Raw genomic sequence first — 21,939 nt, forward strand, 5'->3', positions numbered from 1 at the left:
TTTCCCGTCATGCATTTTAACAACCCGGCTCTGGCGTTGAGTCCCCAGAAGGCATCCCTCAGCTGTTGATGGTGTGCAGGAGAGAACCTGGGTTTGGTACTTCCTTCCCCATGAATTCTGAGCCAGGGCTGCACGTGAGTCTGAGCACCATTCTTGGGCACTTCTCATTGGACTTTTTATTGGAAGGACTTTTTTTTGTTGTTTTTTTTTTTTGTTGTTGTTTTGTTTTGTTTTTGTTTTTTTGTCTAAAACCAGGCTCCATGAGATCTTTCAGGACCTTAAAACTGCTTCAGGGGTGGTCCCACCGCAGTTAGCCTTGGGACCCTGGGAGGAAATATAGATCTAATTATGAGCGCAAGCACAGGTCCCAATGGAGAGAATAAAACCCTCATTAGGCCCACAGAGCGCCAAGGAGGGAGTCACAAGTGCAGGAATGATAGTACCACCGGTCCCGTCCTGAGCTCTGTGACTCTGTTTCCCTCCTAGGTGCAGTGGTGGTAATGACAGCATTTCCCTTACTCGAGATGATGTGACGATTATAGGAGGAGACGTGAAATGTGCCGTTGCTGGCAGGGAATAAGCGCTTGGTGTGTAATTAAGCCGAGGACAGCATGTCCACACAGGCCTGGGCTACTCACTGATGTGGTTTCTAGGCGTAAGCTCTAATAGATTTTTTTTTTTTCCTAACCGTGGCCTGGAGCGGCACCGGCCGGCGTGGCACCAGCTAGCCACACGTGGCTGTTTAAATGACTTCAAGCCACGTAAAATGACTGCAGTTGCTCAGTTGTACTAACTCAGTGTCAAGATACAAGAGCCCCCATGGGGCTGTTGGCTACTGTTGCGGAGTGTGTGGATTATGGAACATTTCTGTCATGCAGAAAGTTCTTTTGGACAGTTCTGTTCTAGAGGGTGTAGCCCCTGAGGGATTCGATGGCATTAGAATGACTGAGTGTTTAATTTTGGAACCTTTTTCTTGGTACCATCCCCTTTCTGCGTCCTTTCTACAAATAGAGAAGACTGTCTCTTATGCCGCTAGAGGAATGCGTGTCCCCTGGCGACTGCTGCTATAAGGACGCCCTCGCAGACGAAGCAGGGACTGTCCCCAGAGGGTGGCCGAGGGCTACTAACATGCCTTTCCGCCTCCCGGGCCCCTGCAGACCCTCTTGCTCACGAAGGCCACACTTCCTCCTTTGCTGCAGTCCCTGGGACGTTTTCAAGTTCTATTCCATTCTGTTTCCCTCCTCGGCTTCATGCGTCCCGATTTGTGTCCCTACACTGTGGTCACCCTGATTATGGGACACCTAAGGGGCTTCCATTCACTTGCATGAGTACGGGTAGTTGGTACTGTCTTGGCTGTGCTCTCGGCACGGGCAAAGAAGGGAAGTCCATCCTAAAGGGGCCGGAGAGTCAGGGCCCCTGTGCCTCCCTTTGCTTTGGGCTTTAGCTCCGCGAAAAGAGTGTGCGCTGCCTTTTGTAGCTCCGTACCTGGCTGCCAGCCGCTGATGTGAAAGGAAAGCAGCCTCTTGCATTAAAATGTTTCTGCTCTGAGCTCTTGAGGGCTCATTAGCGATGCACGGGTAAGGACTCCTGTGCTCAGCTGTCATCCGGGCGCCCTACCCGTGGAGCACGTAGCAGGCCGAAGGCCCCCTCTAGGTGCGAGGGCCGGGAGGTAAAGCTAGGACCTGCTCTTGGAGCAAGTAGGGTTTCTGGAGAGGCGGCCTGGCGGAAGGGGTGTCTGAGCTGCGCTTTGAAGAGGGTGGGGGGTGAACTTGGTAAGTTGGGGGGAGAGGGGAGAAGGGAAGGGGGCATTCCAGGGAGGACCAACTCTACAGAGAAGTTTTAATTTGAAACCATGAAGAGCTCATGAGGGCACGACGTCCTGGTTACACAGTCTTGGGTGGATTGCTTAAACCTCGCCTTTCTCGTCTGTAAAATGGGAGCGGTCCTCGTAGCCACCTCGGAGGGCTGATGTGAGGATCCCATGAGTCGTCACATGTGACATATTCAGAGTAAGCGCTCAAGGAAAACTAGCTGTCCTCTCTGCCCTTCTCCGTCCTTCTCCTAGTGTATTTATGAAGAGAAATCAGCTTTGGAGCGGAGTTCAGATGTCAGCTTTGCCACTGACCCCGTGAGAGTCATGTCAGCTCTCTGGGCCTCAGTTTGTTCCTCATTAAAATGGGGAGAATGGCATCTGTCTGTGTTAACAGGGCTCCTCTTGAAGCTTAAATGAGGTTTTGTCCACAAATCCTAGAAAAGGGCCAGGGAGACAGAAGGTGACCAGTTGCCTTTATTTCTTCTCTTCTCTAGCCAGCTTCCCCGGTTGTCCCTTGGAAACCCAGGGTAGGGGACGGGCGATGGGGTGGAATGACATTTGAGGAAAGTAAGTCCGGCAGCTACGTGGGGGATGGCGTAGCTCAGGTGTCAGGCTGCGGAAATAGAGAAGTCTTCTGTATCCAGATGTCCGTGCCGTGGTTTCAGGATGGGGTCTTTGGTGCTTACAAGTGGCTCGCTCTTTTCTTTCTTTCTTTCTTTCTTTCTTTCTTTCTTTCTTTCTTTATTTCTTTCTTTTTTAAAGATTTTATTTGTTTATTTGACAGAGATCACAAGTAGGCAGAGAGGCAGGCAGAGCCGGGGAAGCAGGCTCCCCACTGAGCGGAGAGCCCGATGCGGGGCTCGATCCCGGGACCCTGGAATAATGAGCTGAGCCGAAGGCAGAGGCTTTAACCCACTGAGCCACCCAGGCGCCTCACAAGGGGCTCTTTCTGTGTGCCAAGCTGCTCTGTTTTCCATGTAGTTAACCCTCAAGGAAACCGTAAGAAGTGGGACTGCTGTTCCCATTGTACAGATGGAGAAATAGAGGCACAGAGAAACTAAGTGACTTGCTCATGATCACACAGCTGGTGTGTGGCGGGGACAGGATTTGAACCCAGGCCCGTGGCGCCAGAATCTGAGTTTTCACCTGCGTGGTTGACAGTTCCAGATTCGGCCGGAGACTGCAGGTTCCATTCAGCATGGGTGTGTGAAAATGTCCTCCGATTAGGAACCACAGAGGTGTAGACAGGAGGATTAATGGAGATAAGGCAGAGTTAGGTCACCAGTAGATTGTAGTCTTGTCCAGAGAATTTGGGTCGGAGAGGGGAGGCCCCCAGGTTTTCTAAACTTAGCGATGCTGCCCCTGATTTGGGCTAGACCCCAGCCTGCAGCCTGCCCTCCTGCTGGAGGCTGAGCCGGGCATTGGGGAGGGAGGATGTGGCCCTTGCCGCCTCCCTCGTCCTCACCTCTGCTTAGGACCGGCCTCCTGCATAAAACCTTATCAGCAGCTCCCCGGGCCATGCCCTCCTGCTGCTGTGAGTTTCTGAGCAGTTGCTGAGCCCTCCCAAGGGGCTGAGCGCTAGTCTAAGCGCTTAGCACAGAGAGGCCAAGTCACTTGTTCAGGGTCACACAGCCAGAGAGTAGCGGAGTCAGGCCTAGAACCCTGGCAGTTTGGCTTTGGAGCCCTTGATCCCCGCTCCTGCCTCCCTCCCTCCCTTTGTACCAGATGTTCTCTCCCCATATGTTCCCATCATGCCTTTTGCCCAAGTGCTTCCCTCTTGGGGCCTTTCTTCCTTCCCCTTCCCTCCTTGTTCCCTGTCGCTCTCCCTCGATGGACCACATTTGGTGACAGCAGGTCCCCCATCATTGGAGCCATTCAGGTCTCTGCACCTCTCTGGACCCGACCCCTCTTCATTTCCAGTACCTTCCATAGGGGGCCTGACATCTGTCCAGTCTCAGTTAAAAATATATATATGGCAGTAGGTAATTAATGATAACCTACCAAGCCTAAGTCCATGCTGGCATTGTGCCGAGCCACCCCAAGTCCACGTTTCACAGAGGAAGGGAGTACACCAGGCCCAGGGAGGCTGGCCGAGGGTCCGGGTTGGAGCCGGGCTTGAATCTGGGCTGACCCACTCCGCACCTGATGGCCTCTTGTGTATACGGAAGTGAGTGCATTGAAATAGCAGATTTCAAATCAGTATCGGATAGGGCACTTTCCATGGCCCAGGAAATTGTAGCAGAGTGATCTTAAGAGCATTACTCTGGGGCCCTCCCATCCACCCCACAAAACGGGCGGGGATGCCCTGGAGCCCATCTGTGTTTCCGCGCCTGTGGATATCGATCAAGGCTCAAGGGCTCCCTTGGCAGCCCTGCAGAGCGAGCCTCCTTTGCCCACAGCTCCTGGGACCTGCACCCAGGGCACAAGTGTTCTGTGCTGAATACCCCTCATTGTCTATGGAGAGGTCTGAGTAAGTGCCCTGCATCCTGACCACTGCCTCCCCGAGTTGTTTGTGCCACTTTCTGACCCCTCCGGGCATTCCCCAGGAGTTCTTAAGAACAACATCCTGGGCAGGCTCTGGGAAACGTTGATGAGGGATCTGGCCAGGGGAGGGCCCCCTTGACCTCTGGCCCTGAGTCTCGCAGCTCTGCCATTTTAGGCGAGTGATTTATTGAAAGGGAGGCAGAGGTGGACAGTGGGAAGGAAATCGCCCTTTTAAATTTATGGATGGTTTTGCCCACATTAATGTGCAAGCCTCCAGCTATGCAATTAGAGGTCGTTAGGCGGCTACAATGGGAAATTAATTCTGCAGGGCCCCCCTGTGTGATTGTGGGCGAAACTGCTGCAGGGCAGGGAGAAAGCAGGCTTCTTGCTCTGGCCTGGCCTGGACAGGTAAGAAGGTTGTGCCCTTTCCCTGAGAAGGGACTGAGAGCTTGCTGGTGTGTGTGTGTGTGTGTGTGTGTGTGTGTGTGTGTGCACACGTGCGTGAGTAAGTGAATAGGTGACCAGCCAGAACTGAGCCCAAGGCCCTGAAAGTCCCCAGGAGGCATAAGGGGGTGGCTGGATCACCCTGTGAGCAGGACCCCCTCATTCTGGCTTTGGGGAAGTCTGGGTCTCAACCTTGACACTTAAGTCCCGGTGACCTTGGCCACATTACTTAGCTTCTCCATTGAAGGAAGGCGTTGGAAATAAGACAATCTGGAGGCGTCTTTAACTCAGGAATGGACTTTTTTTTTCCTCTCCCTTCATCCTGCAAGGTGGAAAGCTTCTAATCTCCGATAGGTTTGTATTGTTAAAAAGCAAAATTCAGCTGCGTAAATTTAAAGATGAAGTTGGCTTTATTCCCTGATTCTTGAATGGGGCAAAAATAATACACTCCAAAGAGCTACAGAAAAGAGAAGGTTTTAAAGGCAGAGAGGGGCAGAAAAGGGAAGTTTGTTAGCAAAGAGTGGACTAGTTCAGGTTTAGGTAATCCACCTAAACCTGGGGGCGGGATGGGGGACAGGGGATTACCTCACTAGTGCTGGTCAGCTGATTCCCTGTTGGCTTGTTAAAGGCTCCTTCCTGGGAGTGGCTGGAACTACCCTTAGGTTAGGCCTTAAGTCATGGTTTGCTGACGTGGGGTTTAGCACAAGTGACTCTAGTTTGGGCCTGTTGTTTCTTTTTAATAGTCCTTTTTCCCACCAGGGAGGTTGGTTCTCACTGGCCGTGTAAATCCAGGCTTGGAGGGACTGCAGGCCTGTGCCACCTCTCAGGTAGGAACCCTCCACTTGGCAACGCTGTATTACCGTACAGCTCCAGCAGGCCAACACCGCGGTCCTTCTTGAGAATTGGTTTTATGTATCTTCCTCAAGTTGTGCAGTTAAAACCCGCCCCTTAGTGATATTACCACAGCACACCTGCGGGGGGCGCCCGACCCAGATTGCTGTTTGACGGAGGTGCCCTGGAGTTGGGTGGTCGTGGCCCTCCCTTACAGATGTGAAAACACCAGGCTCACCGGTTCTCAAATTCTGTCTCGGCTCGGGACAGTCGACCTGTGCAGCGTCCTGAGAGTGTGGGGCCCGGACCTGCTGTCCTCTCGCTCCTGGAAGCATCTCCCTGAACCTTTCTGCCGCTGTCCTCCAAGGACTCCACAGAGCCCACTGAAAACCCCCGGTCTTGTCTGATTTTAAGTAGTCTTTGTTTTAGAATTGTGGTAAAAAAAACACATAACGTAAAATTCGCCGTCTTCACCGTTTTTAAGTAGACTGCGGAGTCCGTGTTGCGTGTGCTGACGTTGTTATGAAATGGGTCTCCAGAACGTTTTCATCTTGACATTCTGGGTTCCGGTGATGTCGTTCCGTCCTCTTGCCTCTTGAGGCTCAAGGGTTGGGTATAAGCTCTCAGTGTTGCTCGGCCTGGGTGCCCTGCCCTCTCATCTGTAAATCGTCCTTCATCAGGTGGTCCTGGGTGGAAACTGTGGAGTGTACTATTTGCTACCTACACATCTTGATGATACCAGCCGCTTAGCAGAGGGGGACGGGGAAGGTGCACAACCTCGCTGTACCTCAGTTTCCCTCCTCCATAAAATGCCTCCTTGGGGTGGTTGACCTACATGGATGTTGCGTAAAGGGCTTAGCACAGACACGGGCACGTAGAAAGCCGCGTGTAAGTGTTTCCTGTGATTTTTATGATTTCTGCGTTCCTTGTGTAAGGCCCCTCTTAGGACTGCACAGCTGGCTTCAGCCCTGGCGGGGCTCTTCTGTCAGAGCGAGAGCCCCAAGGGGGATTCAGCTGCTCCTGATTTCTGGGCTGAGCGGCAAGAAGGATGAAGCCGACAAGAGAAGACAGTATCATCCAGGATGCTTTAAGACTTGTCCCCCAGAGACAATGCACTGGGCACGCTGACCATCCCCGGCTTGTGCTGGGCCCTCCCCTCAGGACCAGCTTGGTAGAAGCAGCCGGCAGCCATGACATGGGGCTCAGAGTGGCTTTGGCCTCTGTGTCTCCCTTGGCAGATGATCTGTCCCATGTCCTACCAGTTCTGTTGGAGCCCGGGCACTCTGCTCAGCCCTTGGCCAGCAGCCGGTGGAGACAGGACACAACGAGTCCCGGAGGGTTCGGATCCCAGATACAGAGGATGCAGTGATCGCTCCCTCTTAACCCAGAGGGGCCTTTTGGGAGGAAGCCGGCCTTGAGGGATGAATACCCGAGATTGTCATTGCGGAGTGTGGGAGCAGAGGGGGCTGTCCTGCTAAGCTTATTGTGGCCATCTGAGGAGGGGAGGTGGGGCACACAGGTGCACACTCCTGTGCATGCATGCACAGGCGCCTGCAGGCGTGTACACACATGCCCGCAGGTGCATGCACACACAGGTGCACATACACAGAGGTGCGTGCACACACAAGTACTTGCAGGTGCACGTATGCATGCAGGTGCACATACACACAGGTGCACATACACACAGGTGTACGCAGGTGTGCATACACATAGGCACGTACACACAGGCACACGTGCACCCAAGTGCACACAGGTGCGCGTACACACAGGTGCCGCAGGCACGCACATACACGCTCATACTCCTGCACACATGCTCATATACGTATGCACACACAGTCTGCAGGTGCAGCAGAAGCCTCACACTTCCCTGAAACCTCCTAGAGTGCACATTCAATTCCCCTTCTCACATCCAGATTTTAATCTTTCTCCAGTACTTCCTATTAAGTGAGCAACTCAGGCTCTAATGGAATTATCTTTGGACAGTTAATGTTCTGAGCTGTGGACTGTGGACTTTATTCATTCAGTGGAATTTATTAAGTGTCCTCTTCGTGGCTGACACCAGGCTGGGTATTGGGAATGTGATAGAAAAGAGATCAGGACCCTGGCCTCAGGTGGTTGACATTCTAGTAGAGAAGAGAGCCAAAAATGAATGAATGAATGAATGAATGAATGAATGAATAAGTAGGCAAGCAAAGGAGCACAAAAATGACAAGTTGCTGTTCATGCTGGGAAAGGGAGCACTGCGGACATAGGGAACAGCATATGCAAAGGTCCTGAGGTGGTAAAAAGAGGATACTGGATGGGAGGAATCACAAGAAAAGCCATGAGGCAGAGTGAGCAGGAGGGAGACGGAGAGCTGAGGTTGAGAGGTGACTGGGCCCGCAGGGCTCTGCCAGCCACGAAAGGGCATGGTCCTCTTTCTGTCCATGTGATAGGAACCATTTTCGGGGTTTTAGGTAAGAGTTACTGGACGCATGGCTGCTTCACTGCTGTGCGAGTGGGGGATGGGAGAGCAATGGGAGGCTGTTGGGTTTGAATGGCGGTGACAGCGGCCTGGACTGAGCGCAGGCAGTGCTTGGTAGGAGTAGGAGCTCCTGATGGGTTGTGGGGGGAGGGGAGGACTTAGAGGGAGAAAGGGAAACATCCAGGGTAACTCCTAGAGTTTCTGGCTTTCTCAAGTGGTGTCTCTTTTTCCCTCTTATCTTGGTTAAGAATTCTCTAACCTGTTTCTGAACATGACTCTCACCTGGTGAGGCCGGAGTAACCATGTCAGGCGGTGGTTTGCAGGAGTCCACGGTGGGTGGGGTGCAGACTGCTTTCTCCAGGAACAAGGCCTCATGTCACCTTGAGTCCGTGGCCATGAAGACAGTTCTCGTAATCTGAGAGCCAAGAAGATTGAAAGATCATTGGTTTGGCTCCTTCTCTACAGGGTTGAGTAACCCTCTGGGGTCACACAGCGGGGCAGGGGTGTGAGTCAGGCTGCAGTTTTGCCAAAGGGATCAGCTCTGGGCGAAGAGTGGGACCCTGGTTACATCCCTGCCTGGCAATTCCCAGATACCCCTGGGCACCGGGCAGTGCCACAGGACCGTGGACCGTGCTCCAGGCCTCAGTGGACAGCAGCGCCTTTTGGAATTCATGGCAAATGGGAGAAACTGGGGCAGGGTGACTCACTCAAGCACGTTCATCTCTACCAAGGTCTGTGGGAAACAAGGAACTTTATGGTGTGTTTATACATGGAAACTTGGGGGACACGATTTGCCGTCTGTGGAGGCAGAAGCAAAGCCTTCTCTCAAAGGGTGCACTTCTCCCCTCACTGTCTTCCTCTGGTGAGGAGGCTCCCCTCAATACAATTGACCTTTGAATAATGCAGGAGTTAGGGGCACCGACCGCCGCTCCCCCACCCCCAACCCAATGTGGTCAAACATCCACTATAACTATAACTTTTGATTCCCCCATAACTAATAGCCTGCTTGCTTTTTTTTTCTTTCTTTTTTTTTTTTTAACAGTATTATTTTAGACAGAAAGAGCACAAAGTGGGGGAGGGAGAGGGACAAGCAAACTATGCGCTGGGCAGGGAACCTGACATGGGGCTCGATCTCATGACTCTTGAGTCGAAAGTCCGAGTTGGATGCTCAACTTGCAGCCCCCCAGGTATCCTTAATAACCTACTGTTGACCAGAAGCCTTACCGGTTACCTAGACCGTCACTTAGCACATGATTTATATGGTACATGTATCCTTACACACTGTATTATAATCAAATAAGCTTGAGGAAAGAAATGTTATTAAAAAAAAATCACAGGGGCGCCTGGGTGGCTCAGTGGCTTAAGCCTCTGCCTTCAGCTCAGGTCATGATCTCAGGGCCCTGGGATCGAGCCCCGCATCGGGCTCTCTGCTCAACAGGGAGCCTGCTTCCTCCTTTCCCTCTGCTGTTCTCACTGCTTGTGTGCACCCTCTCTCTCTCTCAAATGAATAAATAAAATCTTTCTAAAAATACCATAAGGGTGATGGGGCGCCTGGGTGGCTCAGTGGGTTAAAGCCTCTGCCTTCGGCTCAGGTCATGATCCCAGTGACCTGGGATCGAGCCCCGCATCGGGCTCTCTGCTCTACAGGGAGCCTGCTTCCTCCTCTCCTTCTGCCTGCCTCTCTGCCTAGTTGTGATTTCTGTCTGTCAAGTAAATAAAATATTTAAAAAAAAAAAAAATACCATAAGGGTGAGAAAATACATTTATGGGACTGGACCATATTTGTTGACAGAAATTCTCATGTAAGTGGACCCACACAGTTCAAACCCATGTTGCTCATGGGGTCAGCATATCTGGTAAACCGATCAGAAATTCTATAAGGTCCTTTAAAAAAAAATTGACCGAGAGTGGCCTGTGTTGGCATGGACAGAAAATGGTCACACAAGCTCCTTTGCCCCGGAAGAACATTTCAGATTGTCCTGACATGAAAAAGCAAAGGTATGAACTCACTATTCCTACCCAGAATAGAGAAGATCTCATGTATGTCTAGGAAAATGGTGGGCTACTTTGCAATTATTACAGGTAATGTTTGGGGGGTTTTCTGTGACCTTGGGGTGCATAGTGTAGAGAACTGCGTGAAGAAACAGATTCCGAAGCTGTGGTATAGGTGGGGTGGTCTGTTCACATTAGGAGAAGGACTTAGAAGTCCTTCACTATTCCTTGAAATGTCTCTAATCTGGTTAAGTCACGTTAAAAAGAATGCAATGAGAACCCGTTTTCCTGCTGTAGTTGTAATGTTTAAAGCCTGAGGAGCAAGTGCCAATAACCTGAGTTTGCAGAATTCCCCGTCTGAAGGGGGACAGGGATGCCTTCTTTCAGGACCATGGAACCAGTGGAAACCGCCCGTGGAAGGACAGAGCCGGGGACCCCCGACTGGTGACTCGGAGGCGGCAGGTGTTCTCAGAGCATCCTTCCGTGTTCCCAGCATTGGTACCACACAAAATGGCACCAAGGAAGCTCTCATTTGGGCTCCTGAGTGACAGGGTGACCACAGGATGGATGTGGGGGCGGGGGGGCTGTGTGCGTTGGCCTTCGGGCTTCTGTGTTTTTCTCCTTGGACCTTAGGTGACACCGTGGAGGGTGAAATGACTCGGGGGGGTCGGGGGGGGAGGTGAAGGGGGCCCAGGAAGCATGGTTTGAAATAACCTCGCTCACCGCTTGTGGGACCTCCCTCCTGGTGTCCCTGTAGCCGTAAGACCCCTCCTTGGCAGGCCTCGCCTTTTCAGAATGCCCCGTGCCAGGAAGGCCCAGTCGCTCCCGCATGAACGGTGTTTTGTCCCCCTGCCCCCCGAGCTCTAGTTGGGGCATAGGCCCTTCTGGGAAGGGTCAGGATCCTCCAGCCTGGCCTTTCCCGAACAGGTTCGCACGCCCTCGTTCTGGGCGCTGCCGGCAGGTTCAGCCTCGTGCGGCTTCTCAGTCGGGGCTGCCCCGTTGCCGGGATAGCCGGCACCACCTCTCCTCCTCCTCTGCTCCGGGGGTTTCCGGGGCAGCCCCTTCCGGCCCGGTTAAACGCTCCTGGGGCCTGAGATGACGATGCAAAGATCCCGGTTGCTGTGGGCAGGAAACGGGCCTCTGTGCAGTGTCCCTGATCTCTGCACCAGAAGCCAGCAGACCTCAGCCTTCACGTGCTTCTAATAAACACCTGCTTTGGTGTTTATTAGAAACGTGGGTTAGTTGCCGGCATGAACTCTGGATTTGGGCTTCTCCTGGAGCAATCTGGACTGAACCGAGGAGTGGCTTCAGGCTGGACACGAGTCCCTTGCTCCCCGGGCCTGGTTCTCACCCAGTCCGCTCTCCTTGGGGTGTTCCCTGTGCTGGCCCCCGTAGGCAGGCGACTTCAGGATGCTCGCTCTGTCCACTGCACTGCAGGGCACCGGCCTGGGTGCTGCTCGCGTTCGCCACCTCCGCACCTTACAGGCAGGGGCTGCAGGCCAGTTGGCAGGAGGCTTTCCAGTTCGACGTGAGGGCGATTTCTCCTCCCAGCTAGATGTTCCAGTGGGGCTGTGGGAGCAGCAGCAGGCTACCGATGGCAGCTCTGCTGCTGAGAAGAGAGAAATCAAAGATTGCTTCTGCGTTCCTTGCTCCCCTTTCCAGATGCTACTAGCAGCCGGAGCCGGCAGGTGGGTGTAAGGCCAGGCCTCCAGGGATTACCTGCCCCTTGCTTCTGCACCCTCCCCTGGGAAGCTTGCTCTGCCCCTGCCTGGCGTGTGGAAGTCCTCACCAGCCGTCCACGGTGGGCCCGGACGTAACCTGGGCTCATCTTCCCGAGAGGAGCTCTGAGCCTGCAGGGCTTTGAGAGCGGGAGCTTAGCCAGGTTGGGAGAAGGGGCCCGGTGTGTGATGCCAGTCCCACACCCTGTTCCTGCAGACACCCTGAGAGGCCCTGCAGAAACGCCAACCTGTGTGGCCTTACTGGGGGGATGGCAGGAGTCCCCGGGCTAAGGGTATGGGGGTGTCCCCACGTGAACCTAAATGTTCTCCTGAGGGATTGCGGGTGAGTGGCTGATGAGACGGGGAGTTTGTCCCCAAGATTGAAAAGCTTTGCACACAGTGTGGGGAATTCTAGCAATGCTGTCTGGAATGGGCCACCTCGGTGCCCTGTGCTCACAGACACAGGGGCTGGATTTCCCGAGAGCAGGAGGGTGCGTGCTACAGAGTAGGAGAGGCCTAGCGAAGGAAATGCACGCTTAGCCTGGGACTCCTGTAAGGTTGAAGGTCAGGGTCAGACTCCTGGAGTCTGGGGTTATGTATCCCAGCTAATGCTTCCCCCCTTCCAAAAGATAGTCTGGGTTTCAGAGACCCAGGAGGCCCCACATCCTTGCTTCCCTCCAATAACCTAGGAACTGGTCATCCATAAAGGGATCCCTACTCTACAAAAGCCTTTTGGGACTAATTCCCTCCATCTTTGCCCCTGGTGTCAACTCCCCAGTCTTCTGAAAGATGCCGCCGTTATCTGTAAACATCTTTACACACTCATTGACTGCTTACCCTCTGCACGCAGGTGTTTGGACGTGGATGGGGTTTGTGCCAGAGAAAGGGTATTAAAGGTATCAAAAAAAGGGGGGGGGGAGGGGTGGGGAGTGATGCTTCTGCACACAGATGACTCTGATACACATAAACTCGGGAGGAGGGTGGGATTGCAGGGAAGGATGTGGGCATCAGCCCTCAAGGTCTGCTTCGCTCGCTGTCCCACCGTTCCCTGGCTGTGTGACCTTGTGTCACTTTCCTCCCCGGGAGGCGGGGGGTGGGGGTAGTGGTGCCCACCTCAGAGGGTTGTCTGCAGGAATGAAAGGGTAACTCTACGGGAGGTGCCGTGACAGCTGGGGGGCCCCAGCAGTGGGGCAGTGGAGTCTGTCCCAGAGAGAGAGAGAGAGAGAGAGAAAGGGAGGGACGCCACACTGCAGAAATGGAGCAGGAAAAATCTGCCCTGAGTGGAGGGGTTTTAGGAGAACGGGAAATTGAAGCTGACCTTGAGACAGAAAGTTACAAGAGGCACAGAGGCAGCGGCGGGGACTCCGGCAGGCCAGCCTCCTTGCAGGTGCAGGGCCCGGGTGCCAGGCCTGGCTCACTTTGCGGCCAGAACCTAGGGTGGGCATCTAGTGGAGGGGATGACGGGAGGTTGAGAGAGTAGCCTGGGAGCGGAGCTGGGGAAGAGAGTCAGAGGTGTTCTAGGTGGCCTGACAGGTAGGGGGGAGCCCAGGCCTGGCATGGGCCCTTGGTCCGTCCTGGCCTTTGACCGAGCAGGGTCTCTGCTCCCTGACTGTGGTGTTGGGTGTAGGGAAGGGCGGATACGCTGTCTCAGGGGAACCATGTGTGTTCGCAGACTGGACGCGCACGGGGGCTCGCTGTCCTCGTGTTTTGCCGCAGGCTTCACCATCTGGCTCAGCAATTCCAGCTCTTCCGAGGCCCCTGACACTTACCTTGTTTCTTGTCGGTTTCCCGTGTACCTCATCTCCCCACCATTTCCCCCCTGGAGCAAATGCAGATCTCGTCCCACTTCCGTTGTTCCTACACAGCTCAGTTAGTCCTCCTGCTTTGGGGGGTGACGACTGCCAAGCGTGCTGCTCTTCCGTGTCTTTGGCAAAGCTGAATTTTATGGTATGTGGAACGCTGATTCTGCCGTTAATAATCCGATGACAAAGATGTCTTGGGAGGTACAGCCCAGGAGCCACCCTGTGTGACTGTAGCAACAGGTAGCTAATATCCAGTCTGAGAAAGAAAACAGCAAGAAATATTTCTCTGGCTTTCGGTTCATTTGACAGGGGAGCTTAAGCAACGGGGCATGTTTTCAGGCTCAAGTTCCCTGGGGATGATGTGGCTTCGAGGTATTTGCTGAAACCTCCCTTCCTTTATTCATACCCGTAAATATACATCATTTGATTTACACGCCATAAAATTCATTCTTTTTAACATGTAGAATGCTGTGGTTTTTAGTGTATTCCCAGGCTCTGCAACCTTCACCATTATCTCATTCTAGAACATTCCATCATCCTCCAGAGAAGTCCCCTTAGTAATCACCTTTCATCCTCTCCCTCTCCCTCCCCCTCTGACCCCCACTCACCCAGGGCCCCGGGCAACCAGTCTTCAACTTTCTGTCTCTATAGATTTAACTGTCCTGGACATTTCGTATAAATGTCTGGCATCTTTCCCTTCACGTCACGTTTTCAATGCTTATCCACATTGTAACGTGCATCAGAACTTCATTCCCTTTTATGACCGACTAATATTCCATTATAGGGATGGAACGGATTTTAGCTATGCATTCCTCAGTCAGTAGACATTTGGGTTGTTTCTACTCTTCGGGTGTGTGAATGACACTGCTCTGAACGTTGCCGTGTAGTTTTGTACGTGGACATGTGTTTTGACCTCTCTTGAGTGTATCCCCAGGAATGGAGCTGCTGGGTCACGTGGTAACGGTGTTTAACATTTTGAAGAACTATCAAAGTGTCTTCCGCAACGACTGCCCCATTTACATTTCCAGCATAACGTAGGAGGGTTCCCAGTTTCTTACAAGCTTGCCAACCATTGTTATCGTCTGTCTTTTTGACCGGAGCCGTGCTCCTGGGCCCGAAGTGGTTCTGATTTGCATTTCCCTGGCAGCAGGTGACGTAGGACATCATTTCCCGTGCTTACCGGCCATTCATTCGTATATTCTCTTTGGAGACACGTCTGTTCCATTTGTTTGCCTGTCTTTACATTGAGGTATTAGTCTTTTTGTTGTTGCCTTGTAAGAGTTCTCGATATTTTCTGGGTACTGGACCATTATCAGATACACAACTTGGAAATGTTCTCTCCCATTCTGTGGTTGTCTTAAGTGTCCCTGCGAGCAAGTAGCCACGAAGGGAAGGCTCGTGCTCGGAAACTCCCCCCGAGAACAATGACATGTTTGCATCACTGGTGCCTGCTAAGTACCCGTGATTCGAGTCCGTGAATGAATGGTTTTCCTTTGTCGCCTGCCTTCCCGGGGTAAAAAGGGATCTGGGTGAAGTAAGGGGAATCGGGTAATAAATTGCTGAGCGAAAACCCCGGAGGCTAGTTGATGCAGACCTGCGTGCTGAGGCGTCACGTCTCTGGATATGCTTTTAAGATCAATGAAGGGAACGATGATGAGTGCAGAACTGGGTTTGCACCTGGGTTTCTGACGCAGTAAATATACTTTTCCGGAATCAATGGGGAGGCTCTGCAGAGGCCTGTAAACGTGGTGTAATTACTGAGCCCCAGATTACGGTTGTCACCTATTGATTCGGTCTTCTCGGCGGGTATTGGCACGCTCCCCCCTGCCCCCACGCCACTCTGCCCCAGCTCCCGAATCTCATCCTAATCGAGGCCCCCACAGATGGCTGGGCCCAAGAGGGAAGGGGGGAGACCTTCAGGGAGGGAGGAGCCAGTGGCCATGCCCATCACTTCGGTCAGAGGCAGCTGGGAGGGTTTCAGGTGTAGGGATAATGTGGAACGATGCCACTCTGAGAAGTGGGGTCAGAGAATCCCAAGAAATGGGTAAGCCTCAGCCCCGGTGGAGTGATCTGGATAGAGGAGGTTTCTCCTTCTGCAGACAAGAGCGGGAGGGAGGCTTCGGTAACTCTAGGAAGAGGTCCCAGGTCATTCCTGTAGAGGAAGACGTCTATTTATAATGGGGCGTATGTCGGATAAACCGTCATCTTAGAAAGTGTAAGTCCCCAGCTCACTTGTCCGCTCCCTTACTCCCTCTTTCATACCATGAGTGAACACGCGTTGAGCTCATGGCGTGTCCCAGGAAGGGCCCAGGCTTTGAGGGCTCCGGAGATACGGGAAGGCCAGCCCCTCTGCTGTCCAGGAGCCTCCTGGAGAACCCAGGCTTGGAGGCCTCGGAGTGTGGAGAGGAGCCCAGGGACGGTGAACGGGCTGGGGTCAGGCCTCTCTGCCAGGCCGCGGAGGGAGGGGCCCCCAGGGGGTGTGGAGTCTACAGGAGGAGTCTGTTTATCAGGTGGACTGGGCTGTGCGTGTTGGGGCCTGCACCCCGGAAACCCCAGGGCACGGATGGGAACTGCAGGGAGTCTGCCAGGATCGTGGCTGAGGGCTGTCACTGGGAAGGGGCAGCTGGGCAGTTGGAATGTCCCCACCAGTGTTCTGCTCTGCAGGGTAGGGGTGTGGAAAAGAGGAGGAGATTTGTGGAGGTGGGGGGATGAGCTCCCTGCAGGGTTGGTCTCGGGGTGGGGAGGAGGCATCCTGCCTGCTCTGCTCGATGGGTCTGTCCAGGTGCTGGTCCTACCCCTTGTCCCCGGAACGCCGGACCCCATGCCTCTGGAAGCTGGTTTGTCTTTGAAAGGGACCTTCCTTGGTTGGGGGGTGGGGCAGGGGGAGGGATGGATTGGCACAGAAGGTGGTCCTCAAACTCGTTCTCGGGACTCTTCATCCTCCTCAAATCACTGAGGACCCTGGTGATTTTGGTGTTGACAAGGGTTGTATCTGTGAGTATTTAATTAGAAATGAAAGCTGAGGGGTGCCTGGGTGGCACAGTCGGTTAAGCACCCGGCTCAGTGTTTCAGCTCAGCCCCTGTTCTCAGGGCTGTGAGAGCGAGCCCCGCCTCGGGCTCTAGGCTCAGCGCGGTCTGCTTGTGATTCTCTCTCCCTCTTTCTCTGCCCGCCCACCATTCTCTCTCTCTCTCTCTCTCTCTCTCTCTCTCATAATCTTTAAAAGAAAAAAGACATTAAAACTGAAAACACGGGCTCAGGCTCCATTAGCCATTAGTGAGGACGAGAAACCCTCGCTGCAGACTCGTGGGAAAGAGGAGATCTTAGTGCTGTTACGTGAATCGTTGTGGCCTCACGGACGCCCCTGAAACGGTGTATTCCTTTCGATTAGAAGCGTTCTGTGTACACTCAGCATCAACTATCCACGAGTCCATCGGCAGGTCTCGAGTGCTATGTCAGGGCCAGGCCCTGGGCTGGGGGTGGGGGAGGGAGAGCCCACGGAGTCCGCGATTCCTGCCCACTGCGGTTCCAGGGTGTGATTTGGCTATGAAGAGGGGCTCCCAGGGCCGAGCCTGATCCGGGCCCTCATGCTTCCCAGAGGAAGTGAATCCAAGTGAATCCAAGCTCCCAGCCTAGTGGGAAGGTGATGACATGACCATGAGAGAGTGGCCCTCCATGGTTTTATCAGGACTGATGCCCCGCGCGGTAGGAGTGCACCGCGTGGGGGTACAGGGCCATGTTGCAGGGGGTGGGGGCGGCCTGCAGAGCACCCTCTGCTTCTCCCTTCCCAGCACAGGTCTGAGTGGAAGGAGTCCACGGGTGGCCTGGGCACGGCACACTGAGCCACCCCTCATGGGGTCCTGCGCCTGTCCCTTGCTCTCCCCTGCCCGCCCAGGGCTGCATCCCGTCACACCTCTCAGTTCCCAGCCAGCCCTTGCCACGTCTGTGTGTCGAGCCGCATTCTTCCATCTGCCTGTGGACCCTGGCCAGGCCCTCCATGCCCCCTCCCCGCCAGGCTCCGGTTGCCTCGTCTACCAGTGGTCCCTCTTGTGTCTTTCATAAAATTTCTAGCTGCTCGTGCTCTCGCTGTGAGCCACTGCTCCGACTGCTGTACCAGCCTTTCCTCATTCAGTCCTCACCAGCCCCGTGGAGTACCTCTCATATCCCCATCTTCCAGATGAAGAAACTGAGGCCCGGAGGGTTGGAGTCCCTTGCGCGGGCTCTGTTGTGTCAGAGTGGTAGGTCTGAGATCTAGGTCTGTAGGCTCTTATCAACCGCACTGGCTGCTTTTTATTCTTAGTTTTTTGTGTGTGTCCAGCTCTGGAACCCCACGTTCGTAGCCCCATGCCAGCGCATAGTAGGTGCTGATCAGAGGTATGACAAGTGAATTTCATCTTCGTGTTCTGCTTGCCTGGGTGTCAAGCCGCATGCATATACCATTGCTAAGGAAATGGACTGATGAGCAGACCGGAGAGCAGATGAATGCCGCCTGTTGGTGTGTTTGGAAGCTGTCATTACCAGTGGTTTTCGGGGCAGAGGTGCGAGATCGTAATGACTAGATGGATAGGTTCTGCCACCATCCCGGTCACTGGTGAACATGCTTCTGAAATGACTCTGCGCCCTGTAAAGTCCCTTGCCCACGGGAGGTTATTGTTTTTGCTGTTACCAAAAGCTATTACCTCTGGGGGTGTATGATTTCCAAGTCCTGGGCTGGGGCTCCTGGCTTAGAAAGGACAAGGTGAGGAGACAGTGAGTGGTTCCCAAGGCAGGTGATTAGAAGGCCCATCCCAGGAGTGCACATGGGGGTGAGAAACCAACTTTTGGAGAATGCAAATGAGCTAGGATCTGGCTCTGACTTCCTGCTGGGGGCGGCTGGTTTCTGAGCGCCACAGTAGTCCGCTGGCCTCTCGGCACAGGATCTGAGAACCAGAACCCATGCACAGGTCGGTGAGCAAAGGTTTGGGCGGGTCTTGATGCAGAATGGGCCCCGGGTGTTGGGGATGAAAATCGGATGTCAGGTCTGGATCCTTTTTCCCACTTCCAGACAGCCCCGCCTGCCTTAGCTTTGTGCGTTTTCTCTTTCCAGCTCTGCAGATCTGCTGGCGTGTTTATTTGTAAGTGGAGTAAGCGGAATTTTTCAAAGGAAAGCAGTTTGCAAAAGATGAAAATAAAACAACTCGGGATAAATGGCTCATCCGGCAATGGGAAATAGCCCCTGGCGTGGGGAGGTCTTTAACCTTGTCTGAACATGCATTTTGACTCCATCATCTTAGAGGAACTTGCTGTCTCGCTGCTGAGGCTAGACCCCGGGGGGGGGGGGGGAGCCAAAAAACACAACCTCAGCACTGTTTGAGAACTTGATAGGTAGCTGTGTATTTTCCCTGTCCAGTGACTTCTGTGCCCCTCCTGTCCATGACCCCATCTCTTCTCTCCCCTGGGCCCATTGCTAGTCTTCACGAGCCTTGGGTCTTCTGCCCTAGCTCCTTGTTTATTCTTCTCTGCAGACTGCAGCCACCGGTGTGGTCTTCCACAAATACAGAGGGAGTCCGATCTGCGACACCTGTGAGCCAGGGACACATGGTTCCATGTGGTCAGGACCTCTCTGCTTTTCTGACCTCATTTCCAGCTTGGTCTTCTCAGCAAGGTCCACGCTGGCCTCTTTGCTTTTCCTTACATCTACCAAGATTCTTTCTACCCCAGGGCCCTTGCACTCCCTGTATTCTCTCCCGGGTTCACTCCACAGATCCCTGGGGCTCTCCATCCCTTGCTTTGGGGCTCTGCTCCAATATTAGAGAGACTGTCCCACCTGTCAGCCTTATGTAAAGAAGAACCCCACTCTGTCACCCCTGCGCTCCCTGGCACCCCTTCTCAATTTTCTTTCTCTCTGTAGAACTTGGCCCCGCTGGCACATGGTTAACCACATATGTGTTTTGTTTTTGTCCTGTTGCACCCGAACATTAGTGCCGCAGAGTCAAGGACTCTGTTTTGTCCACTGCTGTATTCCCAGGGGCAATGTTGGCACGTAACAGGTGCTTACCGAGGCTGGCTGTGCCAGTGACCTTGAGTGGCTGAGTCTCTCATGAGTCCAGACCACCGGGCTCACTGAGCTCCACTGCCTTGGCGTGTCACGGAGCCAAGACGAGCTTTGGGTTTCAGCAGCCCTGGATTTGAGTGCTGGCTCTCCCATTCCCTACTCAGGTGTCACTGGGCAAGTTAACTTCCTGCCTTGGCTTTCCCATCTTCCCTTGCAAAACTGAGGGAACATGGCTTGCCTCGGAGCTGTTGGAGGACTTTTGGTTAGCCCATATGCTATACTCATTGGTGTTGGACAAACAGAGGAAAAGCCTTTAAAATAAAGGCTTTAAAATAAAATAAAGCAGCTTTATTGAGATATAATTCACATCCCATAAAACTGGCCCATCTGAAGCATACAGCTGAGTGGGTTCATGTATTCATAGCTGTTAACCATCGGCACCATCTAATTTTAGAACGTTTCCATCACCCTTGAAAAGGAACCTGTACCCATTGGCGGTCTTTCCCTGTTACTCCCTCTCCCCAGGCCCCGGGACCGCTGATCTACATTCTGTCCCTATAGATTTGGCTACTGATACTTGCTATAAATGGAATCCTGCAGCATGTGGCTGTCTGTGACCAGCCTTTCCAAGGTTCATCTATGTTGTAACAGGCATCGGTACTTCTTCCTTTTCACGGCGAATAATGTTCCATCATGTGGATTTTACATTTGTGCAATCCATTCATGCGTCCATGGGCACTTGGGTTCTTGCCACTTTCTCACTCTTACGGGTGATGTTGCTGTGAACTTCAGTGTCCCGGTGTCGTTGGAGGATGAGAGGGTTTATCGGATGTACCCAAGCCAGGGCAGGGATGCCGCCTTTGAGAGGTTGTCACACCTTGAGCCTCATCCCATTTCCCTCCATAGCTCCTAAACTCATTCCTTTCATATTATCTTATTCTTTTTTTAAACAGAGAGCACGAGCAGGGGGAGAGGATCACAAGGAGAAGAGAGCGGAGTCTATGCTGGGGCTAGAGCCTGACACAAGGCTCGAACTCATGACCCTGAGATCATGACCTGAGCTGAAACCAAGAGTCAGATGCTCAACTGACGGAGCCACCCAGGCGCCCCTTAAATTAGCATATTCTTAGCTATTTTTACTCATTCCCACAGACTGTCTTTGGATAGAAGATGATCAGTTTTTTTCCCCTTATGGATATGACTAGCTGGTAGTTCATGGGGTTTTGCTGTCTGCATGTCCCCTTCCTGGCTCACACCAGTCCCGTGGATGCCTTTCCTCCTGCACTCTGTTCAGCCCCTCAGCTTTAGTGGACTCCATTCTCAGAACCTTCTCCCACAGGTAGCCCTCTACTGAATGAATTAGCCATTCTGCTTCAAGAACCCTTGACTTGAAGGGAACTCGTCTGAAATGCAATCTTTGAGTTTTTGAGTTCATCTCATTCGCGTGCGTTTCTTTATCTCCTAATTGCATCACCCACGAACCCAGTAGAATTACAAAAAAGCACTTCCAGAAGATTCATGAAGTCTTGGCTGCCGGCGAGGGAGTGATAAGGAGGGAGGTGTGCAGACCACTCCGCCAAGGACCCGTGTTTGAGCTTCTCCGTCTTGTTCTTCTTTGCATCAGGGAAGTCCTGAGTTCCCTGATTCTTCTCTGAAGGGTACAGGGGCCATGGTGGGTCTTCCTAAAGGGGGAGTGTGGCGGTGCTGCAGACCAGCCCTCCTACCGTGAGGAAGCGAAGGAACATAGCACTGGTTTGTGTCAGGCATGAAAGGTTGTTGAGACATTTCAGCCCAAGGTGTGTGGGATTCTGGAGCTCAGTCCTATCACGTTGTTTTTTTTGTTTTGTGTTTTTGTTTGTTTGTTAGTTAGGTTCCACCCCCACTGTGGAGCCCAGTGCAGCGCTTGAACTCACGACCCTGAGATCATGAACTGAGCCGAAATCGAGAGTTGGACGCCTAACCGACTGAGCCACCCAGCCACCCCTCGTGTCTCATGTTTTTAGGGTACTTTTCAGTGGGCTTCTCTGTACAGCTTGTTATGGATTGTTATTATTATTATTATCGTGGCCTCTGTACCTGTTTGTCCCCTTCCCTCCGGCCTCTGCTCCTCTCTCACCACATCAGAAAAGCCTTCCCTGAACACCCATGTCCCACTGACCTGCGCCTTCACTCTTGGGCCACTTAACTTGACTGACTTTTTTCTTCATAGTACTTATCTCCGTATTACATGTTTCTGTATTTGTTGTTGTTCCTTGTCAGGACACAGGCCCCATGAGGGCCCATCATTCGCTGTTAGATCCTTAAAGTTTCAAATGGTTCTTGGACCATGAAACGATGCCTTACATACATGTCGGGTGAA

Source organism: Martes martes, assembly GCF_963455335.1.
Source record: "Martes martes genome assembly, chromosome: 7".
Classification (NCBI taxonomy): Eukaryota; Metazoa; Chordata; class Mammalia; order Carnivora; family Mustelidae; genus Martes; species Martes martes.